The sequence below is a fragment of the Lepeophtheirus salmonis genome, chromosome 2, assembly GCF_016086655.4.
Source record: "Lepeophtheirus salmonis chromosome 2, UVic_Lsal_1.4, whole genome shotgun sequence".
Taxonomy (NCBI): Eukaryota; Metazoa; Arthropoda; class Copepoda; order Siphonostomatoida; family Caligidae; genus Lepeophtheirus; species Lepeophtheirus salmonis.
This window is the reverse complement of record NC_052132.2, coordinates 30,881,889-30,902,523: the sequence shown is the minus strand read 5'-3', so window position 1 is coordinate 30,902,523 and position 20,635 is coordinate 30,881,889. Positions and strand designations below refer to the sequence as shown.

The window sequence follows — 20,635 nt, the reverse complement described above, 5'->3', positions numbered from 1 at the left end:
ATTTACATATATATAAAAGAAGAGAAAGTCGGTCTCTTGTTGTTCACGAAGGCTTTCTTAACACTTGATTCTTCCAAGAAGTGGAGTAAGGAAATTCTATTAGTACGTTTCTATATAGAGAGAACGTATTTTCCCCTAACTTTTGACTCAAACTGAATTCCAAGAGAGAATTAACATTGAATGGGCTTTCTTTAGAAGTAGGTAAGACTACTTACTATTTCTACAACTTGTATGTTCATACTACTACGAGAAGGGAGAAAAGCAGGACGCGCTCTTTTTGTTCCGAGCTACTACAAGAAAGAAAAAGAACAAGAACTACCGCTCTCACGTATTCCTCCAACCCCCTTAGATAGATGATACTACTGACTTAGTATAACTTGAACCTTGAAGTATGGTAATCTACCGGGGTTATATTTATGTAGACTTAATGAATAAATTGATTCAATGAGTCATCCCTAAATCAGAATAATGTCTCACCCCCCCAAAAAAAATCACAACCAAAATCCTCTTCAAAGTTGTGAAGTGACTTCCTTCTAAATACATTTGAACAGAGTTAAAATAAATTGTAAAAAAAAAAAGTGAAATTCAATTTAAATATATATATATCTACACATACTTATGTAGCAAGGTAAGCACAAGTTGATTCAAATATGTAGCATTTTATATAACTTTGTTGTATATATTATGTATGGGGTTTGGTTGGTTTTATTTGGTTCTTCTATATCATGTATGTAAAGGCTTTTGTATGTGGAGGAGAAGAAGTGTAACAGGTTACTTCTTCTTCTCCCTTTTTTTTCATTCTTTCCTTTTCTTCCTCCCACTATCTCGTTTTCACTCTATTCTTTTGTATTTTCATAAGTGAACATATTACATCCACTCAAATTGTATAGATATATATTTATATTCAGCTATTTATTCAATGTCAACCAGTGTCGGGGACACATCCCTTCTGATCCCTCAATTAGAATAATTTTTCTCAAAATTGAACTTTGATTATATTTGATGACCTTCGTGAATAACAACCCTTCGGGTGTGTCGCAAATTGCACTCTTAAAGTACTCAAAATTGATCGTTACAATTTAAGAATGATGGATTTTATTTAAAAGGGTCATATCAAGGTCAATATAAGTCTCTTTAATCAAATAAAGGTTTTAAACTTAAGCTACTACTCTTGGGTATATTACCTTATCCCACAAATATATATAACACACCTATTAGTGACTATTGCGATGTATGTTTATGTTTAAAAATATTGGGATTTTCTGCTTGCCTTGATTTGGGATCAATTTGTATTTTTTTTTGGTTGTTCTCGACATACAATATATGTATCATGTAGTGTTTTACCATTACCATTTTGTACAAGTTGGTCAAAAATGCGAAAAAGAATATACAGTAGTACATACTTGTGATAAGGATATTGTGAGTATATGTAGGTGACACCTTTCTGAATGGTCGTTCATATATTAATTGATATGTATATATAAAGTTCCGTTACTCACATGAGATATATTACTCATAATGTTGGGTTTGAAAATCCTAGACCAGTGTATGACCGCTATGATCTTTAGTAGACGAAACTAATTAAGCCTAAATGGGTTCCAAATAAAATTCGGTCTAAACCAATTATGAATATGAACTATTTATGACGTCAGCTGTGTTTCAAAATTGTGAGCATTGACCTTCAATATTGTCATATGAAGTTCAGTTTGGTACATACATCATATTTGTAGTACTCATAAATCAGGAGTGGGAGAAAATCGGTTCATAGTTTACGGTTTGAAAACGTTACAATTTTGATCTACGATCTAAGATCGCATTTGTAGACTGCAATATCGGTATAAATAGGTTTAGAAACAACCACATAAGAACGAACCGAAAAAATGGTTGTTGGATGGAGTCTCATCGCTAATAAATATGGTCAAAGTAAATGCGTAATTTTGACAGATCAAAATGAAATAATAATATCAATTATTTGGTGGTTTGTGAGTAAAAAAAAGCTTATTTTGTTATTAAATAACGCGTTATGAGACATACAAATTGTAACTTTTACATCCTGCCTATAGAAGTTACAACCTTTACAGCTTCTACGCAATATATATTTCTATAACATTACCAAAAGATGGGAAAATGTGTGTTTCATGTCATAAAATATGGACTAATTGCGTATTTCATCTACCTTCTCCAATCCTTATAATATGTAATAGCAACAATAACTATCAATGTTTTAAATAAAAATCTTGGCAAAAAGACATATATTTCGGCAAAACTAATAATTTTGTTTTTTTATCTCAGCCTTTTAGTTTTTATTTTATATTAACATTCTAATTGCAAACGTAGCCAAAAAAAAAATCATCTTTTAAAAGTACATATATTTGAGTATAATATACATTTCAAACTTATACCCAAGTACATATTATAAAATTTCTGTGTCATATTTAGAACCTAGATAGTAGTAATGACTTCATCACTTACAAGGCTATACAATATACTTTTTTCATTAGACTTGAAGCTGTTTACGTAATGTTCAATCAAATAGGGAACGGAACAAAACAGGAGGAGTCTGACATTTGAATTTTTTTATGTTTTTTTTACCCTCTTACTTATTTCCCACATCCACTCATCCTTTTAAAAGCTATTTAGTGTTGGATTCAAGCATACATCGAACTTAAGGGGAAAAACTCGACTTTATATTGTATAGCTGACCATTTTTGAAAATGACTTAAGTAATTCAACTTTATTGGAACTCTAATTCCGATCAAAACTCGTCAAATTGCACTCAAAACGATCCTAAAAATAGTTATGTAAACAAGCCAGGTGTTGCCGAACCCAAATGCTTTCAGCTTGGTACGAATGGTTACTCTTAGGCTTGAAGGACCTAAGCCAATACTAATAAATTATCACTATAATTCGGAAGCAGAAAGGGAAACTGTTCCTGCTCCTAAATACTGAAAAGCTTATACGTTCGAAGACCCAAATACTTCCCGAAGTCACTTACTCCCTCTTCTAATTAGGATGAGTAGGAAGAATTAAAGACAATGATTGGATGGGCAACAAATGATGTTAAATCTTCCTCGTTATGGGAACTCCTACTTGAATCCTTTTGTCACCTTGCTACCAGAATACTGAGAACAAAACTAGGTTGGATCAAAAAACACAAATATGAACAATTTTCTACTGTATGACGTCATTATTAACCTAATGTGGGGATTTTACGGAGGCACGTACATCTGAGGACACACCTCCAAAAACGGGAATGTCTATTCACCCTACTATCAAATAATATAATTTTAAAATAACTTTGAAACCCCAATATATATTTTGATTTGAAAAATAAGCATATATTTTGATTTGAAAAACAAGCATATATTTTGACATCCCGGACCCAAGTTTTTCAACTTACTTGAGAAGCCAAATCCAAGCTTTTGAATATTTTTAACAAATTCTATATAAAGCAAGTACAAACATAGGCTAATTTACTTTGGTAAAAAACTACTAACATACTTTCTTATTTATTATAAGAAGAATTTTTATCAAATATGAAAACTCTCAAAATACTCTAATTGGGCCAAACTCAAAATTGCGACTCTAATCCAACACTAATATTATGTAAAGTTCATGCGTATGCATTTTTTAGCTTCTACTTTTCTCAAGTCAACAACGCATGAAGAGTAGAGGATAATTTTTTTTAAAGATTCAATTATTTTTCGGCTCTCTAATGTTGGACTACAGGGAGTCTTTGTAAAACCGACAACATTTTAAGGGAATCGGGGCGATCTTGAGTGGGATGCCCTGCTGGATAGAATTTTGTAAAAGTAAAATAGAAAAATTATTCATCTGTTTTTTAAAAGGTCATTAAATTTAATTTAGATACAATTTATAACAGTAAGGCCATATGATATATTTTTAAGAAAAGAAAAAGACCCAGCAAATATATCAAAACGGCCTTAAGATAATATGTGAGGTTGGGATGCAAAGACAAAATCGAAGAGTAAAGAGTGGGGTCATCATATATTTATAGGGATGTGCAAATTGTTAAAATCATTGTGAGTGTAAATCAAAAAGAAAAGTATATATTTAAAAATTTGGTCGGCAACATATCTGCTGACCATAAATCACAAATGGTAAAAATTCAGTGTTTTTTCCATTTAAACTTTTTTTTTTTGCATGAGTAATCTGACGAATGAATTTTCTTTTTCTCAACTGTCTTCATTATTATTTAACTCCTATGTAGTGAACTTCCTTTCCTTAAGAGAGTCATATATATTCAAAACTGGATTGAACATTCGTGTATGCTCATAAAAGACAAAGCGTAACCCTGAGGATATGTTGCGGAGATCTAATTGTAAGTCATTGTTGGACTCAGAGTAGAATTACGGATTGACATAGGAATAATTCTAGTAAACTTCCTTGTTTATATCCTTTTCTCCTTCCTCCCTAGTCACAGCTGATTCTTTCTTAACATTGTTCAAATTCTCAGGGTTACCCTATTATTTTTTAGTTTTTTTTGTTAACATACAGCCTGAATATATAATATGCATCACTGTACACACAATTCCCATAACTAGAGATCAGTGTAAAGATTAAAGTACTCCTTCATTGTTAATACGTTTAAATGTTCAAAAGAGGGAGGGATAATTATTAAAATCACTTATATCTGGCATGATAGTTGCAAATACTTTTTTTCACAATTTTCAACTCCTAATAATATATATACGAGTATATATAAATATGTATTTATGTTTAGTATCAACATTGAAATAATAAATGAATGCTCTCTTAAGCCTTGCTTTTTTCGTATCTTGCATAATGCGATATTTTATGTTATTATTGTCTAAATCTTATTTATTGTGATTGGTTTCTCCTTCTCCTTTAGAACCCTCCAGGCTCTAAAACAAAACAAAAAACAAGTGTCATTTTGTGGGATCAAATTTACACTTAGATCCTGTTTTGTCACTTATGAATTAGTTATATACGTATATATGTGAGCATATGAATGATGTAAATGATCTTTATCTAATATTCAGTTGTAAAATTAAAAAAAAAAAAAAAACTAGTACTACTATGTTTATGCCACGAAATGAGTTTTGCATTATTAGGCAATATTTTTCAAATAGATGTGAATAAATTTAAAAGAAGCAAACCTAAAATTCGCCCTTTAAATACTGAGTGTTCTATTAAAATCTGAACATTTTGAATTTTAAACTTCAAAAAGATATAATTTATCAATTAACAATATAATTTCAACAAAATTAATACTATAAAATATATATACCTCTCTTAATCATTGATGTAGCTGCCCTTAGGGGCAATGATGGCTTCACATGCCTGACATCCACTACGGATGTATGTTTCTCTCAGGGTGTCTCAATGATGGCTGGCAATGGCTTTGTTTGGATGACAGACATCCAAGTCTATAGGGGGGCCAAAGGTCCCAAAAGAGTTTACAAGAACCTAAAAGACTAATTCGAAACTGATTCAAAAGAGTCTCGCAACGCGAGAGATGGGTTCTTTCATTGCTGCTGTCAAAAAGTGGCCTCTGCATCCTCTTAATGCTTTTTCCTTCCACTTTTTTATCGCTCTTTGGACAGACAGTCCGGTGTGAAACTCCGAGATCCCTTGCATGGAAAAATAATAGATTTCACAAAGCCAAATAAGTAAATATAGAAATTATTATAAAAATCAATTTTTGGAATAAAAAATATTAATATTTTCTACGCATTGTATTTTAATTTAAATAAATATAGATATTGTAAAAAATATATATATCAGAAAACTTGAAAAACCAAAAAACGGTATTCCATTAGTTTTTGTTTCACATTTTCCAAAATTACATTAGTATGCATATTATAATGAAATTGCACAATTGTTGTCTTCATTATGTCCATACACCAAATCCAAATCCTTCCTTCTGGATACATTTTCAAAGTTTATGATTCATTTTTTGTTTATGTATATTATCAATTGGTTTTGTTGCTTTTTTATTAATTTTCATCAAAATAAATATGCTCGGGGCAGATTACAAATTTATATAGGTACAGGATATAATAACGAAATCCAGCACTTTTGTTTAATATGTATATTTTAAATTAGCATAAAATGATCATTTTTTAAGATTTGTTCAAAAAACCAAAAGTGAGGAGCAGATACAATCATTAAGAATATATTTCACTAAATGTAGCTTCCATTAGCCTCAACAACAGACTCGATTTGTGTCCTGAAACGCGTGCATGCCTTGGAAACTAGAGCTTGATCTAAATTCTTGCATTCTAGAACAAGAGAGTCGATCAGGGACTTCATAGTAGTGCGTCCCTTGACTCCAGTTAGCTCCAGACAAATTAATCCTCAGATTTAAGTTGAGGAAGGGTGAAAGCCAAATGATATTGGACACCAAGTCGTAGCAGTGCTCCAAAAGTCAATCTCGAGTCGTTTTGGAGGTGTGAAAGGGGGTGGAATACTATTGTGAGACCCACAGACGGTCTGTATATAATATTGGTAATATTCAAATCGTTGTTCTCCAAAATTATCACAAAGGGCATATGTGTTCTGCCTCTGAAAATCTAATAGGCTTTTTATCTTCTGTTGCTGATTTCATGGCTTTGTTTTGGCTACTAAGAGAAACGTTTATTTCACCACAACTTAGAGTGATGTCAAAACTATTTTTGTAGTCCTGGGTAGCAATATTTTATTTGTATTTTATACCCGAAAAAGTAATATGAAAAGGAATCAAAGAAATTAAAAACCAAAATAGTAACTAATATAGTAATCATTATTTTTATTATCTAATAATAATAAATGAAGAGCTTCTTAAAAAGAAATTGGGAAGTAAATAACATACACATTTTTTTTTTGGAGCATATGATTAATCTGCTTTGTGTTTATTTCGGGGGCCTTTCCTCTCTTCATTTACATATAAAAGTTGTTTATCTCAATCGATGTATATATGTATGTATTTTCTATAAAACCAAAAATGTTCATACACTTTGTATATATATATAATAAATACACTTATACACAAACAATGTATACCGATTTGGCACAACCATACAGTATACACATAATCTAAATCATACTATTAGGTACAGTTAGATTTGTACTAGTTGTATCTCTCGGGATTCCAGGATTTTGGGTATTTGGGCCACAAAAAAAATCGTCCGTTAAAAAATGACTAGGACTCATGTGGAAAAAAATGTGAGAATGGAAGATCCCCCTCTTTTTGTTATTACAACTTAAACAGTGTTCTTTATTTTCCAAAGCTGATATTATATATTTTTCCCCCCACAAAGAGAACATATAATATAAAATAAGCATTAGTGGGTCAAAGTCATTGGGGGACTCAGAGTAGAATTGATAATCGAGATCGGAGTCATTCCAGCCCTTGCTATAAAACGAGTAGGATTTGTGTTTAGTTCTTTCATCTTATAGAGGCATGCCACTGTGTTAATGTTATCTTCGTACATCTAAATATGGTGTGCTTTTTAACTGGCCTTTTAATGTTTAATTGGTGGTATAAAGAAGGATTTTTTGTCCCCCTTAGAAACTTCCTTTCCTAAATGGATTTAATTATATTCAAAACCTGTTTTAACATTCGTGTGTGCTCATAAAAGACCCTGATGATTTGTTGCAGAGATATAATTGTGAGTCCTTGTTGAAGTCAGTGTAGAATTGGGAATCGACATTGGAGTAATTCCCACAATTGTCCTTGATTATATCCTTTTCTCCTTTCTCTCTTGTTACAGCTGATTGTAGCTGATCTAGTGAAACGTCATGAGCATGATTATTTTTCCCCCTCCAAAACAATTTTCAAATTTTAAGGGTTACCATACTGATTTTCAGTTTCTTTTTTTAACCACTAGATGTTCAAGTTTGGCCATGTTGATGTTATTCTTCTCCCAAGCATTCTTCAAATTATCAGGTTGGATTTTTAGTTTCTTTTTCTAACATAACGGCGAGTGATTCCAGGTACACTCTAAAACGACTCTGCAGCAAGCATCCTGTCAAGCCTCAGGGGCATCCGCAGGATTTTATATATGCATATATATATGGACATTTTTTTTTGGAGGGGGGGTTTTGGTGTTTGGAATTTTAATGGAATACATTTTTTTTTTTCGGAGAAAAAATTTCTGAATTTTTTTAGAATTCATAGCTGTTTGACAAAAAATTTGGCAATTTTGAAAATTTGACAATTATGCAACTCCCAGCTACACCCAAAAATGAGATCGTTCATTATATACCATTTAGATGATAAATACCGGTCGGATCTGGTTATATAATTAAAAAAAGAGAGACCTGCAGGCTTGTAAAAAACAATTTGTGCACTATTATTGATAATGTAAAAAATGAACAACATATGAATTGAGAATAAATCGTTAGGACTGGAATAAAATTTATTACTTAATATTAAAATATCAAAGGAAATATGTGTGTCAATAACATAAAAGAAGGTTGGAATTGTTTAAATGAAACAGAGAAAAACGCAATTTAAATTTTTTGCTTCAATGAAAAACTGAAGATGAATTTTTAAAGAGTCAAATACAATATTAAGCCCCTAAAAAACTGTCCAATAAGTTATTAATATAAATGATATTTTTTACATGAGCATATTATATACAAATTTAATCAATTTGATCATGTGGTATTTGAACTTTAAATCGAATTTTGATATCATCAATATAATTGATTTGAGTTGATCAGGCATGTTCTTAACCATCTAATCCGTTACTTCTTTTCGTTATTCTCCCAACGTGATTACTTATATTCTCTTCCTTAATAGTAATTTTCACATCATGACGTCTCAGTATCTTTTATGATCAGAGTTACCAAATATCCGATTTTTCTCTGGTTTAGTTAACCTTGTAAATAACAGCTCCTAAGAACTTTTTTACTTTTTTTAATCAATATTAATTATAATACTCATAAAAACAGATACGTCTATCATATTGTAGCAATATTGAGAAGAAGTATTCCAGCTTGTTTTTATGTTATCGCCACACATACGCACTTAAATTTCACATTATTTATTATTTACCAACGGGATGCGGATATTTCCTGGGATCCCCCTCAAACCCAATTTCCACGGAAGGGGGAAACTCTACCACGTATGTAGATATTTGAAACATTTCGAAAGCACCTTTCCCAAATGTTTAAATAAGGGAATTGCATGTGGTTTATAAAATGGAAAAACACTCAATTCTGTTAGGCTTTCACTCAAATATATAAGATTGATGATACTTTGTGGAAACAGAAAATATAATTTATTTATTTTTTCCATTTTTCCATTTAAGCTTGATATTATTATTATTTTTTATAAAATAAACAGAAGTATGTATATACAAACAACATATAAAACAAGGGAGGGGGGGGGGGAATAATTAATTAATCGAAAAAGGGGTTTTCAATTTGAAATGTGGTCTTTGAAATATTGGAATTGAAATTTTTTATGAATTTGTACGAACAAAACTCGTTTTAAGCTATGTTTTCCTATAGTAAATATTGGTATATTATTTCTTCAAGTATATGTTCTCTAAACTTAATCTATGGAATTGCAAAAACAACTCAATTTAATATGTATGTATTATATAAAATATTTATTTTTTTCAAGCTCACATTTAAGATGCTAAGCAAAAATTCTAAAAAAGACTACAAATTGAAATAAAAAATAAGGCAGAGCAAAGCTAGTCGACAAACTTCAATTTTCAAGTAAGTTGCTACAAATTGTGATTGAACACTTTCCTGCAATCATTAGTTACGTTCCATTGAGGGTGTTTACTATACCAAATCCGGAGCTATTTTATATTTTCTGTTTTAACAGTCTCGGATTAATTTTTTTCGTGTTCCATAATTTTCTTCTGAAACTCAATTATTAGCTTAAACTCTTAAACTTTTTCCTTTTACAAATATATCATTCTTTATGGTTCATTCAAGCGTTAAATAGAGCTATTTGGTTAATTATTCAATGAAATATTAGTGTTTGAAGACAAGTTAGTTCACGCATGGAATTCTAGGTATCTAGAATAAAGAAGACATTTTTTCTTTTCCCATTTGAGTCAATATTTTTTATGTATACAATAATAAAAAGAGTAAAATAAGAGGTGAAAATATTGTGTTTAACCCTTCAGTGCAAGGTGTCCCATATACGGGACATTTCAAATTTTGATTAATTAAGACATATGCACATGATTTTTTCTTTACAATATAATAACTACTCATCAGTTTATAATTATTAATTTTGTTAAATTTTTCTCATGAAGATAGTGGATCAATTATGAAGTTATTTGAATAAAGAAATTAAAAAAAAATTACCTGTAAAAATTAAAATTAATGGACTGAAAAGTTAAATAACAATATACATATTTCAATAAAGATTGATCTTTCTCACATTTTTATATTACAAATTTTAATCTTAATAATAATTTTGAATCAAAAAGCTCTTTACTTAACACAGATTCATAACATAATTCCTAGTTATGAAAGTTGGGTGCATTTTAACTTTCCATGTTTTGGAGATGGAAAACTGAAAAGGGAACTTTCTTTTCCTAAGCTTTTTTCATTTTTCTTAAATTCCTGAGAATTGATGTTCAAAATCTGATTTGAACATTAGCACAAAGTATAGAAAGTAATTTTGAGGACTTGTTACGGAATTATAATTGTTGGACTCAGAGTAGAATTGAGGATCGACGTCAGAGTAACTCTTGCAAATGTCATGATTTATAAACTTATCCCCTTCATCCTTTTGTGACAGCTGTTTATAGGTGATCTAATAAAACGCCATGACAGTTAAACTGCCTTTATTTAAAACATTCTTGAAATTGTCAGTGTTTGGATGTAGATTTTCGTTTTTTTTTAAGTAGCTTAATCTGCTCCGGACTTCCATCATTGCATTCCATGGGTCACGCTAGTTGTAGGAAACTGAAGATATATAAAAAAAGAGAGGAAAAAAAAGAATATTATATTTTTCTGATTGATAATCACTACAATCCCAACGGTACAAAAAATTGCCAACATTAAAGTCGTAATTTTTAGCTAAAGTAACATAAAATTTGTTTTAAGTTGTGGTGCTGCAAGATGTATATTGCTTTAAACTTTTCAAAAAGTATAAATTTACGTCTCAATATCCCTTCTAAATGGTGAGTAATAGGCATATTCATTTTGTGCTTACCTGAACCACTCATCCCTGCTATATGTACCAAATAAGATTTATCATTTCCCAAAAGATTGGCTCTGAGCGGGATCCCGGAAAACCATTTCTAAAGACATATGATTCTGGGAAATATTGAGACTTGTAAAATTTATGTACATATAAATTTTATGTTTCAATAAAATAATAAAAAAAAATTCAACTAGCCTTCAGGGGCATCCACAGGATTACATTTTGGGAAGGGCTTTCAAATTTCAAAATTCCAAAGTTACTTTCAAAAAATTATTTTTTTGCAAAAGAACATAAAAATCTGCAACATTTCCAAAAAAAAAATTACGGTTCTGGGGTTAAATTTTCAAACCCCTAGAGCTATTCTAAAAAATTAAATTTTTTGGAAAAATAATTAAAAAATCCAAAGCTTTTCACAAAAAAAAAAATTGAAAAGTTACATTAAATTTTAATTTTTTTGAAAAAATAAATTCAAATATTGAATTTTCCTGTAAAAAACCAAAATACCTTAACTGGGGAGGGGCCTCTCCAGTCCACCCCTTACGGACGCCCCTGGTTTTAACCATCTTTTCTCCATGTTCAGGATTTTCATTTTTATCATTACTTCTAGTAATGCATGCATTGTTTTTTAATGTCGACAAGTCCTATTTTTTTAATTATATAACCCGATACGAACTGTAAAAACTATATATAATTAAAATAAAATAAAATAATGAAATAACACTTAATTTTGGGGGAAATCCTACTAGCTTGTTTTTGTGTTGACGGACCCCATATCTAATAAATTTAAAAATAATGCTCTCATTATTTATTATAATGTATTTGCAAATAAAAACACTTTCGTATTCAATATTAATCATACATAGAAAAATTCATATATACAAAAATACATAATATTTCTCATATGCATACATGTTAGAAAATGAATCCCTACTTTCTACCTGCAATGTCATTTAAACAAAAAAACATATGCTTGTAGATTAGGGTGAACCTCATCCCTTAACACTGCCAAAGCAAGGTTAACCACTTTTTGGTCCTAATTAGTTATGAAAGTCGTTTATATAGTGGGCATGGTAAAAAAGAAAGAACCCGAAAATCGACATGGTAACACTGACAATTTGAGGAATGTTTTGATGTAGATCAGCTACACTCAGCTGCAGGGCATTAGTGGGAGGTACTCAAAATTCTTGAGCAAGAGTTGGGGCACGCTAATTGTTTTAAATAACGAGCGAGAACGGGAGGCCACTCTTCATTTTAGAAGAGCAATATATAAGTTTGTGTTACTTTTTCCGTTTCTACCTCTTATGAGATAACGTCAAAAAAATCAAGAGATTAAGAATAAGTTTGAAAGATTGCAAGAATGGACGATTGTATTTATATCTCAAGATAAGCTATAATCTTTTGTTCCATGCTATACCTGTGAATCTCTGCTGTTTTCTATTGACGAGTTTGACTCTCATGTACAAGTAGATGGTCACTTTAAGAAGACCCAGATATCATTTCCCTCAGAGACACCGCCAGCTCCTTCCTGTGATGAGATGCCGTTAGATGATAAATCTTCATTATTTGTAACAGAATTTTACAAACTGAAATGCGATTTTCATATATGCAGTAAATTAACAATCATCCAATCATTTGGACTGTATAAGCTAATGCAAATAATGTATGGTTGCCTCAAATAGTACGACAAACTTGAACTTGGAATATATTGAATTTAATTGCAATCATAAAGTGTTATCAAATCCACTTATGGGAGCGAAAGAATGAGCATCGCTCATTTTTAATTAAGCATGAGTGTGAGCGTGCTCATTGCTTTAAAAACGAGCGGGAGTGCACTCACAAAATTAGTACAAGAGCAGGAGTGCACTCAGGATTTCTTGGGCGAACTAATGCTCTTCTCAGCTGTCTATTTAAGTTATAGCTGAATCTAGTTAAGCAAGGAAGTTTACTACTCAAGATTTCAATAATAATGACAACAGTTGAGAAAAAGAAAATTCATTCTTCAGATTATCAATTCCAAAAAAAGGAAAGAAATGGGCCTACTAAAAAATGAACACAATGTCTATCAATACTCCTAATGAACACACATGTATAAATTTCATTGAAATACGAGGTATGATCAAGAAAAATCTGTTATTTGCTTATTCGATTTCCAAATTGTTTTTGGTAGTATGTTAGTAGTTGGTAGCTGATACTTGAGAGGAAGAAGAATGTACATATGAAAGATATAGAGCAGGGGTAGGGAGGGAACCTTTTTGACCAAAGGAGCCATGATCAACACATATTTTAAAATGTACTTCCGTGAGAGCCATACAATATGTTTAACACTAAATGCAAATAAAAATTTCATTGATACAGTGCATAAATTGCATACCACATTCAAACAAAAGGAAATCAGAACTTATATTTTTTGTTTTTTGAATTTTAAAAAAATTCAAAAATTTATAAAATTTCCTCTGCTTCATAATTTGCCTCAATGAGCTTTTTTCAAGCCAAAAAATTTAATTTTCTGTTTTGATCTACACCTACCTCCAGCCCCTATGATAACCTTGTGTTACACTGAAGATAGCAGCTAGGATTAGGGTTGCCAAATATTTTTATCCTTATCATTCTTTTATTCAAGATCTCTCTGAGAGCCAGACGCAGTCATCAAAAGAGCCACGCTTGGGTCAGGAGCCATGGGTTCAATATCCCTGATTTAGAGTATGTTAAATACCCCATGGCGAATAAAATGAATAAGATCAATTTAAAGAGTTTAATACTTTTCTGAAAGTGTTTGTGACGAAATATGGATTAAGAAAATAAATTTTTATACGAAGATACTTTGTTTTGTTTTACTTATTTTTTGTTTATTATAATGTTTTTATCTAACTTTTACTAATTTAAATACGCAAATTTGTGTTTAAAATAACGGGATATAATTCATATGTAAAAATTAGGCGTAAATTCTTTAAAAATCTTTGAAATATTGGATTAAAAAAATATTTAATATTTTGTAAATAATAATTACATCAAAAAAAATGTAAAATAGATTCAAAGAGCAAAAAATGAAATATAGATAAATTTCGTCACTTGTTCTAAGCTTTAATTGGCTCAAAAAAAAAAGTTTAAGCCCACCCTAATATGTATACATACATACAAAACAATGAATTTTTTTTATGCAGCTAATTTGTTTAATCAATTATTTTCAGAATCTGATAAAAGCAATCTCTTTTTTCCCCTTTACCTTTTCTTCATTCATTTTATGTAGGTACATACAGTTCTCCCTTCTTAGTGTGCTATATAAAATACACATACGAATAGTACATATGTGGCCTAGAAAGTTTTTTTTTTTCAAAATTGAGTGTAACTTACATTTTTATTCTTCCAAGAATTATTATTTATTTCTAACAGTGAATTATTTTTATTGACTGTTCAACGGCGCCACAAATTTCACTGTTGGTAGTCAAAATTGATCGTCACAATAAAATGATTTTAAACTAATAGATCGGGGACAATATAAGTCTCTTAAATCGAATAAAGGTTCTAAACTATACATAGTCAAAACTCTTGGGTATCTTAACTCATCCCAAAAGTTTCAATACAAAGTCTACAATATACACAAATAAGTAATTGAAATATTGGGCTATATGTATATATATAGTGAATTCTTGATTTTTGTTTAATATTGTTTTTATGTTGACTCACCACTCACGACACCACTAGGGAATTTTTGAGATAATTATTCCGTTGTAGAATATATAAGTTATAAGCAATACTTCCTTTTAAAATCAAGATCAGTACTTTCTCCACCTGTTACCTCAGAAGATGTCTAACACAACATATACTTATTCCTTTCATTCCTTATTTAAGCCCTCACAAAATCCCAAGAACTCCACAGTAAAGCATCACACCCAGTGAAAATATATTTTAACCACTCCTGAGAAGTGGCTTAAGGATAGAGTAATTTCGGGTACTCTTGAAACAGCCGGGGAAATACTATAAATACGGGCTAGCAAATTATATTTTCTGCGGCTTAGTAAGAGAAACAACCCACCACATCCATGAGAATGCAACAAATTGACGGAACTCTACAGCTGCGTACAAATCATCATTGAAGAGGCATTTGGCCTCAAACTTTCGAAAAATGATTCGACAAACAACTGAAAAATCGACGTAATAATTGCAGTAGATAATATCCAAATTGTGCACTTCAGGAGACGATCACTTTGGTGGTATATTATCTATATTAAGATTATATTTTAAGACTTTAAATGAGATTATTTGTTAATTATTATTTTATTAACATGCAGCTAACGATGGTTTTTGGAGATTGAATCCCCAAAATCCCCTCATGGACATGAGGGGATTGGCTTGGGCTGTTTTCTTTAACTCCTTTTCGTCCTGAATCTGCGTTGTAATACATTATTATATTAATGTAATCTGTATTACAATTGTTGAATAAAACTGAATGCCCTAGTGGCCAACAAAAAAGTCTATATAAGTTATGACTAATACAAGTGTCATTCGATATCAAAACGACCAGGAGGTATTAATTAACCAGATTTTTTAGAATTTTCAAAAATGTTTTACATGACGTAGATGCTACTTAAAATTATGTATTTCACTATTATTTCAAAGATTTGTATAGTTATGTACTTGATGTGGACTTAAATTAAAGGTTGCAACAAAAGGTAAACACAATAGCACCCTAGAATGAAGTTCCCAAAAATTAAGTGTGAATTACGTTTGTATTTTTCAACAAATTTTCGTCAATTTCTATGAAGAAACTATTTTACAACAGTCCAAAGCTATTTACGGAAAATTAAATTTTTTGGAAAGGAGTCTCAAAAAATAAATTTGAAATAGTAAATTTTTTGGAAAATAAATTAAATTTCAAATATACAATTTTTCAAAACAAAAATTTAAATACTAAATTTTCTAGAAAAACTAAAACTTCCCGAATTTGGGGTGGGGGTATAGCCCACCCTCTTGCCTTTGGATGTGTTGAAAATTGCTTTTAGAGTATAAAATTGATCATGACAATTAAGAAAGGATAAATTGACCGATTTGATTTAAAATACCAAATCTGGCTCAATAATTATTTTTTATATATAAAATTAGCACGAAAACGCTAACTCTAAGATAGCCAATTAAAAATATTTAATGTATATTTAGCATATTTATGTTAAAATTCCAAACAAAAACTATTTATAATAAACTATAATAGGAAAATTTCTATAGTAAATAGTAGTTCTGTTGTATACAATTTTTTTTTTTTGATGTTTTCTGTTCATTGAATGTAAATATAATCAAACTTGCAGCCTTTTTTGACAATCTTGAAAATCTAACAGATAATTGACTGTGTGAAAATACTGATCTGATTTTGGTAAATATGAGGTAATTTTTTCAAATGTTTGACCTTGTGATTTATTTATTGTCATTGCCATTGCTAGCTTACCACAACATCCCTTCTTCAACCATAATGAAGATTAAAGCCACATACTAAGATCTCATCTTCTTCCTAATTCCCTTTTTTAATTCGTATTTAATATACGTTCTGTTAGCACAATAATTCGGGGAATTGTATTTTATCAAAAGGATCAAACTTGCCCAAAATTTGGTCTGATCAGAATTAAAAATAGACTTACGTACGTAACTTAAAATTTTAAAATACTTTTATTTTATTGTCTAAAGTCTGTATTGTCTCCGTTTTTTAAATAAATGTGTTTTTATCATTGTTTTTCTAAGCGGAACGTACATCACACACATAAATTATTTTAATACTATGTACGATAAAGGTTTTTAACTATAGGCAAAATTATTAGGTATTTTATCTTATCCCTCAATTTTGAATAAAAAGCCTATAATGGACTCAAATATGTCTATAGATATTGGCGTTGTTGTTTCTACGAAGTGAAAATATAAATTAGGATTTCTTTATTTTCTCTATATTTTTGTTATACCGTTATATGTTATATATATTTTACCATATTTAAGAACATATCTCCGAGTAAACCCGCTCAAAATACATGCCACATTAAAAAATAATCAGTAAGTATTTAGTCTTATTAAATGCATGTATTAACTATATTTTATTATAATTAAATATTGTACTTTCTATTTTTGGAAGTCTCTTTCCCTTCAGAGTAATTAACTTACAGCTTCCCGTGAAAATAACATTTTCCCCTTAATAAATGATTATGTAGAGGGTGAGGACGGAAAAATTAGAATCATTCGAAAGAACTGACGAAAAGCTACAATTTGATGTTTGTTTTGTTTTTGTCCGATACAAATGTTTGAGCAATAAGCAAATCGATATCCAATAAGAATATCTTCACAGTTGAAGCTGTTCTGCTGAAGAGGATAAATGATTGCTTCTTGGCTGAATCAAGAGCTCAGCTCGAGGGCACATTCAGGACCAAACATCCAGCTCAGGGCATGGCCCTTGGTGCTGTGGCGTCCAACGGCAGCGAGATGCCTCCCTAATTTTTCAAGGCCAACAATAGAGTCAACAAGGACGTCTACTACAACTATTTCTACAGGGCGAACATGGGTGCCTTCTGACCGGCAGACTTCTTGTCGTCGTCCTCACCCTACGTGAACCTTCTGGACTTCGCTGTTTGGTGCGTCTTGGAGGGCGAGACAAACAAGACTTCTTTCCCCAATGTCGATGCCCTGTAGGCTCTGATCATGAAAGAGTGGAAAAACTTGTCCTTGGACTTCATCAAGGCTAGTGGTCCTTCTGTTCGTTCCCGTATTGAAGCCATCATTCAGAATGGAGGAGGGTATATTGAATAAAAAGTGTAGAAAATTGTTGAATTGCTAACTTTTGCTTTAAAATTTAGCAAAAAAAAAAGGCATAAAATAAAAATATGTCTAAATAACGGCCTTAAAAAGGTTTTTTTTTTAGTCCTCACTCTGTAAACCTTTCGAAATATTCATATGTTTCAAAAGTATGTTCATTTGTATTTAAAATAGGAAATCAATATGTATAAATTATGTAATCCCTCAACACAAAAACAAGCTAGAACTATTTTTTTCAAAATAGAGACTGAATTATATTTATTCTCTTCAACTAATAATTATCGTCAATCTAAAACTAAGAAATTGTTCTACTTATTCCTATGAAACTGCCTTAATTTGTACTTAAAGTAGCAAAAGTTCGTCGATCTTTATAGATTTTATTTCAAAGGCCTATATGTGGGCCAAATTAAAATATATCAGGTTTATAAACTGTAGTTGACATTCTTAAGTATCTCAACATGTCCCAGAAATTTGAATCCAAAACTTATAATTGATTGAAATGTTTCTTTACAATATTGGAATGCATATAGGAGTGAGAAAAAAAATAAGTCACAAATTTCTTCTTATCTTGATTCTTGGTTATGATTGTGTTCGTGTTCTACACACAATATATCACGATTATATTAACTATTTTGAAAAGACTATAATTTATTTTGCAGCTTTTTGACTTCCAATTGACACTTAATAAAAAAATGCACTTCCTAAAACATTAAAAATAAATAAATAAATTTTTCGATATTTGTATGACCTTAATAAGAAATCTGACTGTAAAAGGAGAGGGGAATAAATGAAATGTAATTGGAAATAGCATTTTATTACATAATTACATTGTTTCTAATGATTTTTTCTCTCAGAAAAACCTTTTTTGACATTTCATTTTTATTCATCTTTGAAATAATAATTATTGTTTTTGAAGGATATGTAATTCGTCATTATAAAAACAGTCTTTAACAAAGTAAAGAAAAGGAGAAAGTACTTTTTCAAAAGATATATATATATATATAGATAGATCATATCTCATGGTATACATTTTATTTTTCAAAAATAAAATTTAAACAAGAAATTTTTCTTTCAAGGCATATATTCAACAAAACCACCTGAAAAAAGTAATTGGTACAATTTTTATTCAAAATGTGAGCCCTCAGTTCGAATGATTGCCTCCATAAAAGGGATAAATCCCTTGCAAAACTTGACTATGTAATCAGACTCGAGCCTGGTCAACTCCTTCTTGATGGAAGCTTCTAGAGACTAGACACTCCTGGGAGGAGTAGTACACTCCCTTTCCTCCAGGCGCCCCTAAATAGACTAGTTCAAGAGGTCCGTGTCTGGAGAGGAGGACAACTACATATTGAGGTCCCAAAAGTCTAGAAAGTTGTGTCTCAGGAAGGCCTGGGCCAAGTAGTCTAATGACACAGAGCTCCATTTTGAGTGTAAACAAAGTTGTCCCTGAACTTTTCTCTGCCACAAGGCAGCAATTTCTTCTCCAGAAGTTCAATGAAAGCATGTGCATTAAGCCGCTTATTCCTTTCCAAAAAAATGTCAGGGCAGACTCCACAACCCATAACGCCATAGTGGCGGCTGAATTTTGTTCTGAAGATATATCTTACTGAAGCTAAGACATTAACTGGTTGCTGTCGATGTAGCAGCTGTTCTACTTATTCCTAGGGATATCAACGGTGAAATTTTACTTTGTTGGCCTTGAGAAGATTTGGAATATTCTTTGCACTTTCAAATTGTCTCAGCTTGCTCTTTTGAGAGATAGGATGTATTTTTGTCCTCCTCTGAGATTTATCATCAATGCCATTCCGGATTGAAAATAATAAAATCTGCAACAAAAGATAAGATCAACCCTGTAAATAGAGACTAAAGTTTCATAGACATATTTGAGTCAAATATAGCGTTTTTTCATTTTTTTGGGATTAGATTAATTACCCAAGAATTTTAGCTTAAGATTAGCGCTTATACTTGATTTAATACTCTTATATTAGTTCTGATATGACCCTTCATATAATATCTTTCTATTACTCCTTCACTTATTACGACGATGAATTATGACTTCTCAAATTGAAATTTGCGGTGTACCCAAAGGATTAATCAGAATAATTTGTTGATAGGAATTGAGGGTAATTGTTGGAGAAAACAACACACTCAATTTTGAGAAAAATCTATGGAGTTATGTAGCTCAATGGATAAGAAAAATATTATTCTCTTGAATTCAGTATACGTACATTCGAAACTATATTGCTTCTAGATGATGTAATTTATAATAAAGACATGGGCTTCAAAAGACAATAAAAAATGAACATACTAAAAAAAAATATATTATCCACAATATGGTGCGACAGTTTGTTGCATCCTGTTGAAAAAAATGGGGCATCTTGAAGAAATTTTCCACAGGCCTCTATTTGTGAGTAACAAAGACCTATATGGTATATTAAATAAGCAATATTATCCTTCAGGGAGTTGTATTACTTTGCCGCAAGATGTCGTCACTTTCTGCGGCGGTGTTTACAAACTTATATGCTTATGCCCCAGTCCTAGGTCCAATGTAGTAATTCTTTTACTAAAATGTTCACTTATACTTAATCAGTGCCACTCCATTCGACCAATTAAACGAACATTTAAAAATAATAATAATAATTCTAATTTGCTTTTGTGATGACGGGCTACATATATATAGATAAAATATTATTGAATTTGTTAGAC

At 30.8% G+C, this 20,635-nt stretch overlaps 1 protein-coding gene across 2 annotated transcripts in view; it reads left to right on the top strand.

Annotated features, from left to right (window-relative positions):
* Positions 1-237: 237 nt before the first annotated feature.
* The window catches only part of eag (ether a go-go), a 126,789-nt gene continuing 106,391 nt past the window's right edge, over positions 238-20,635 (top strand). For both annotated transcript variants that reach the window (XM_040707524.2, XM_040707523.2), the window contains exon 1: positions 238-628. The gene's annotated coding sequence lies outside the window, so the exon portion shown is untranslated. The remainder of the gene's footprint in view (positions 629-20,635) is intronic.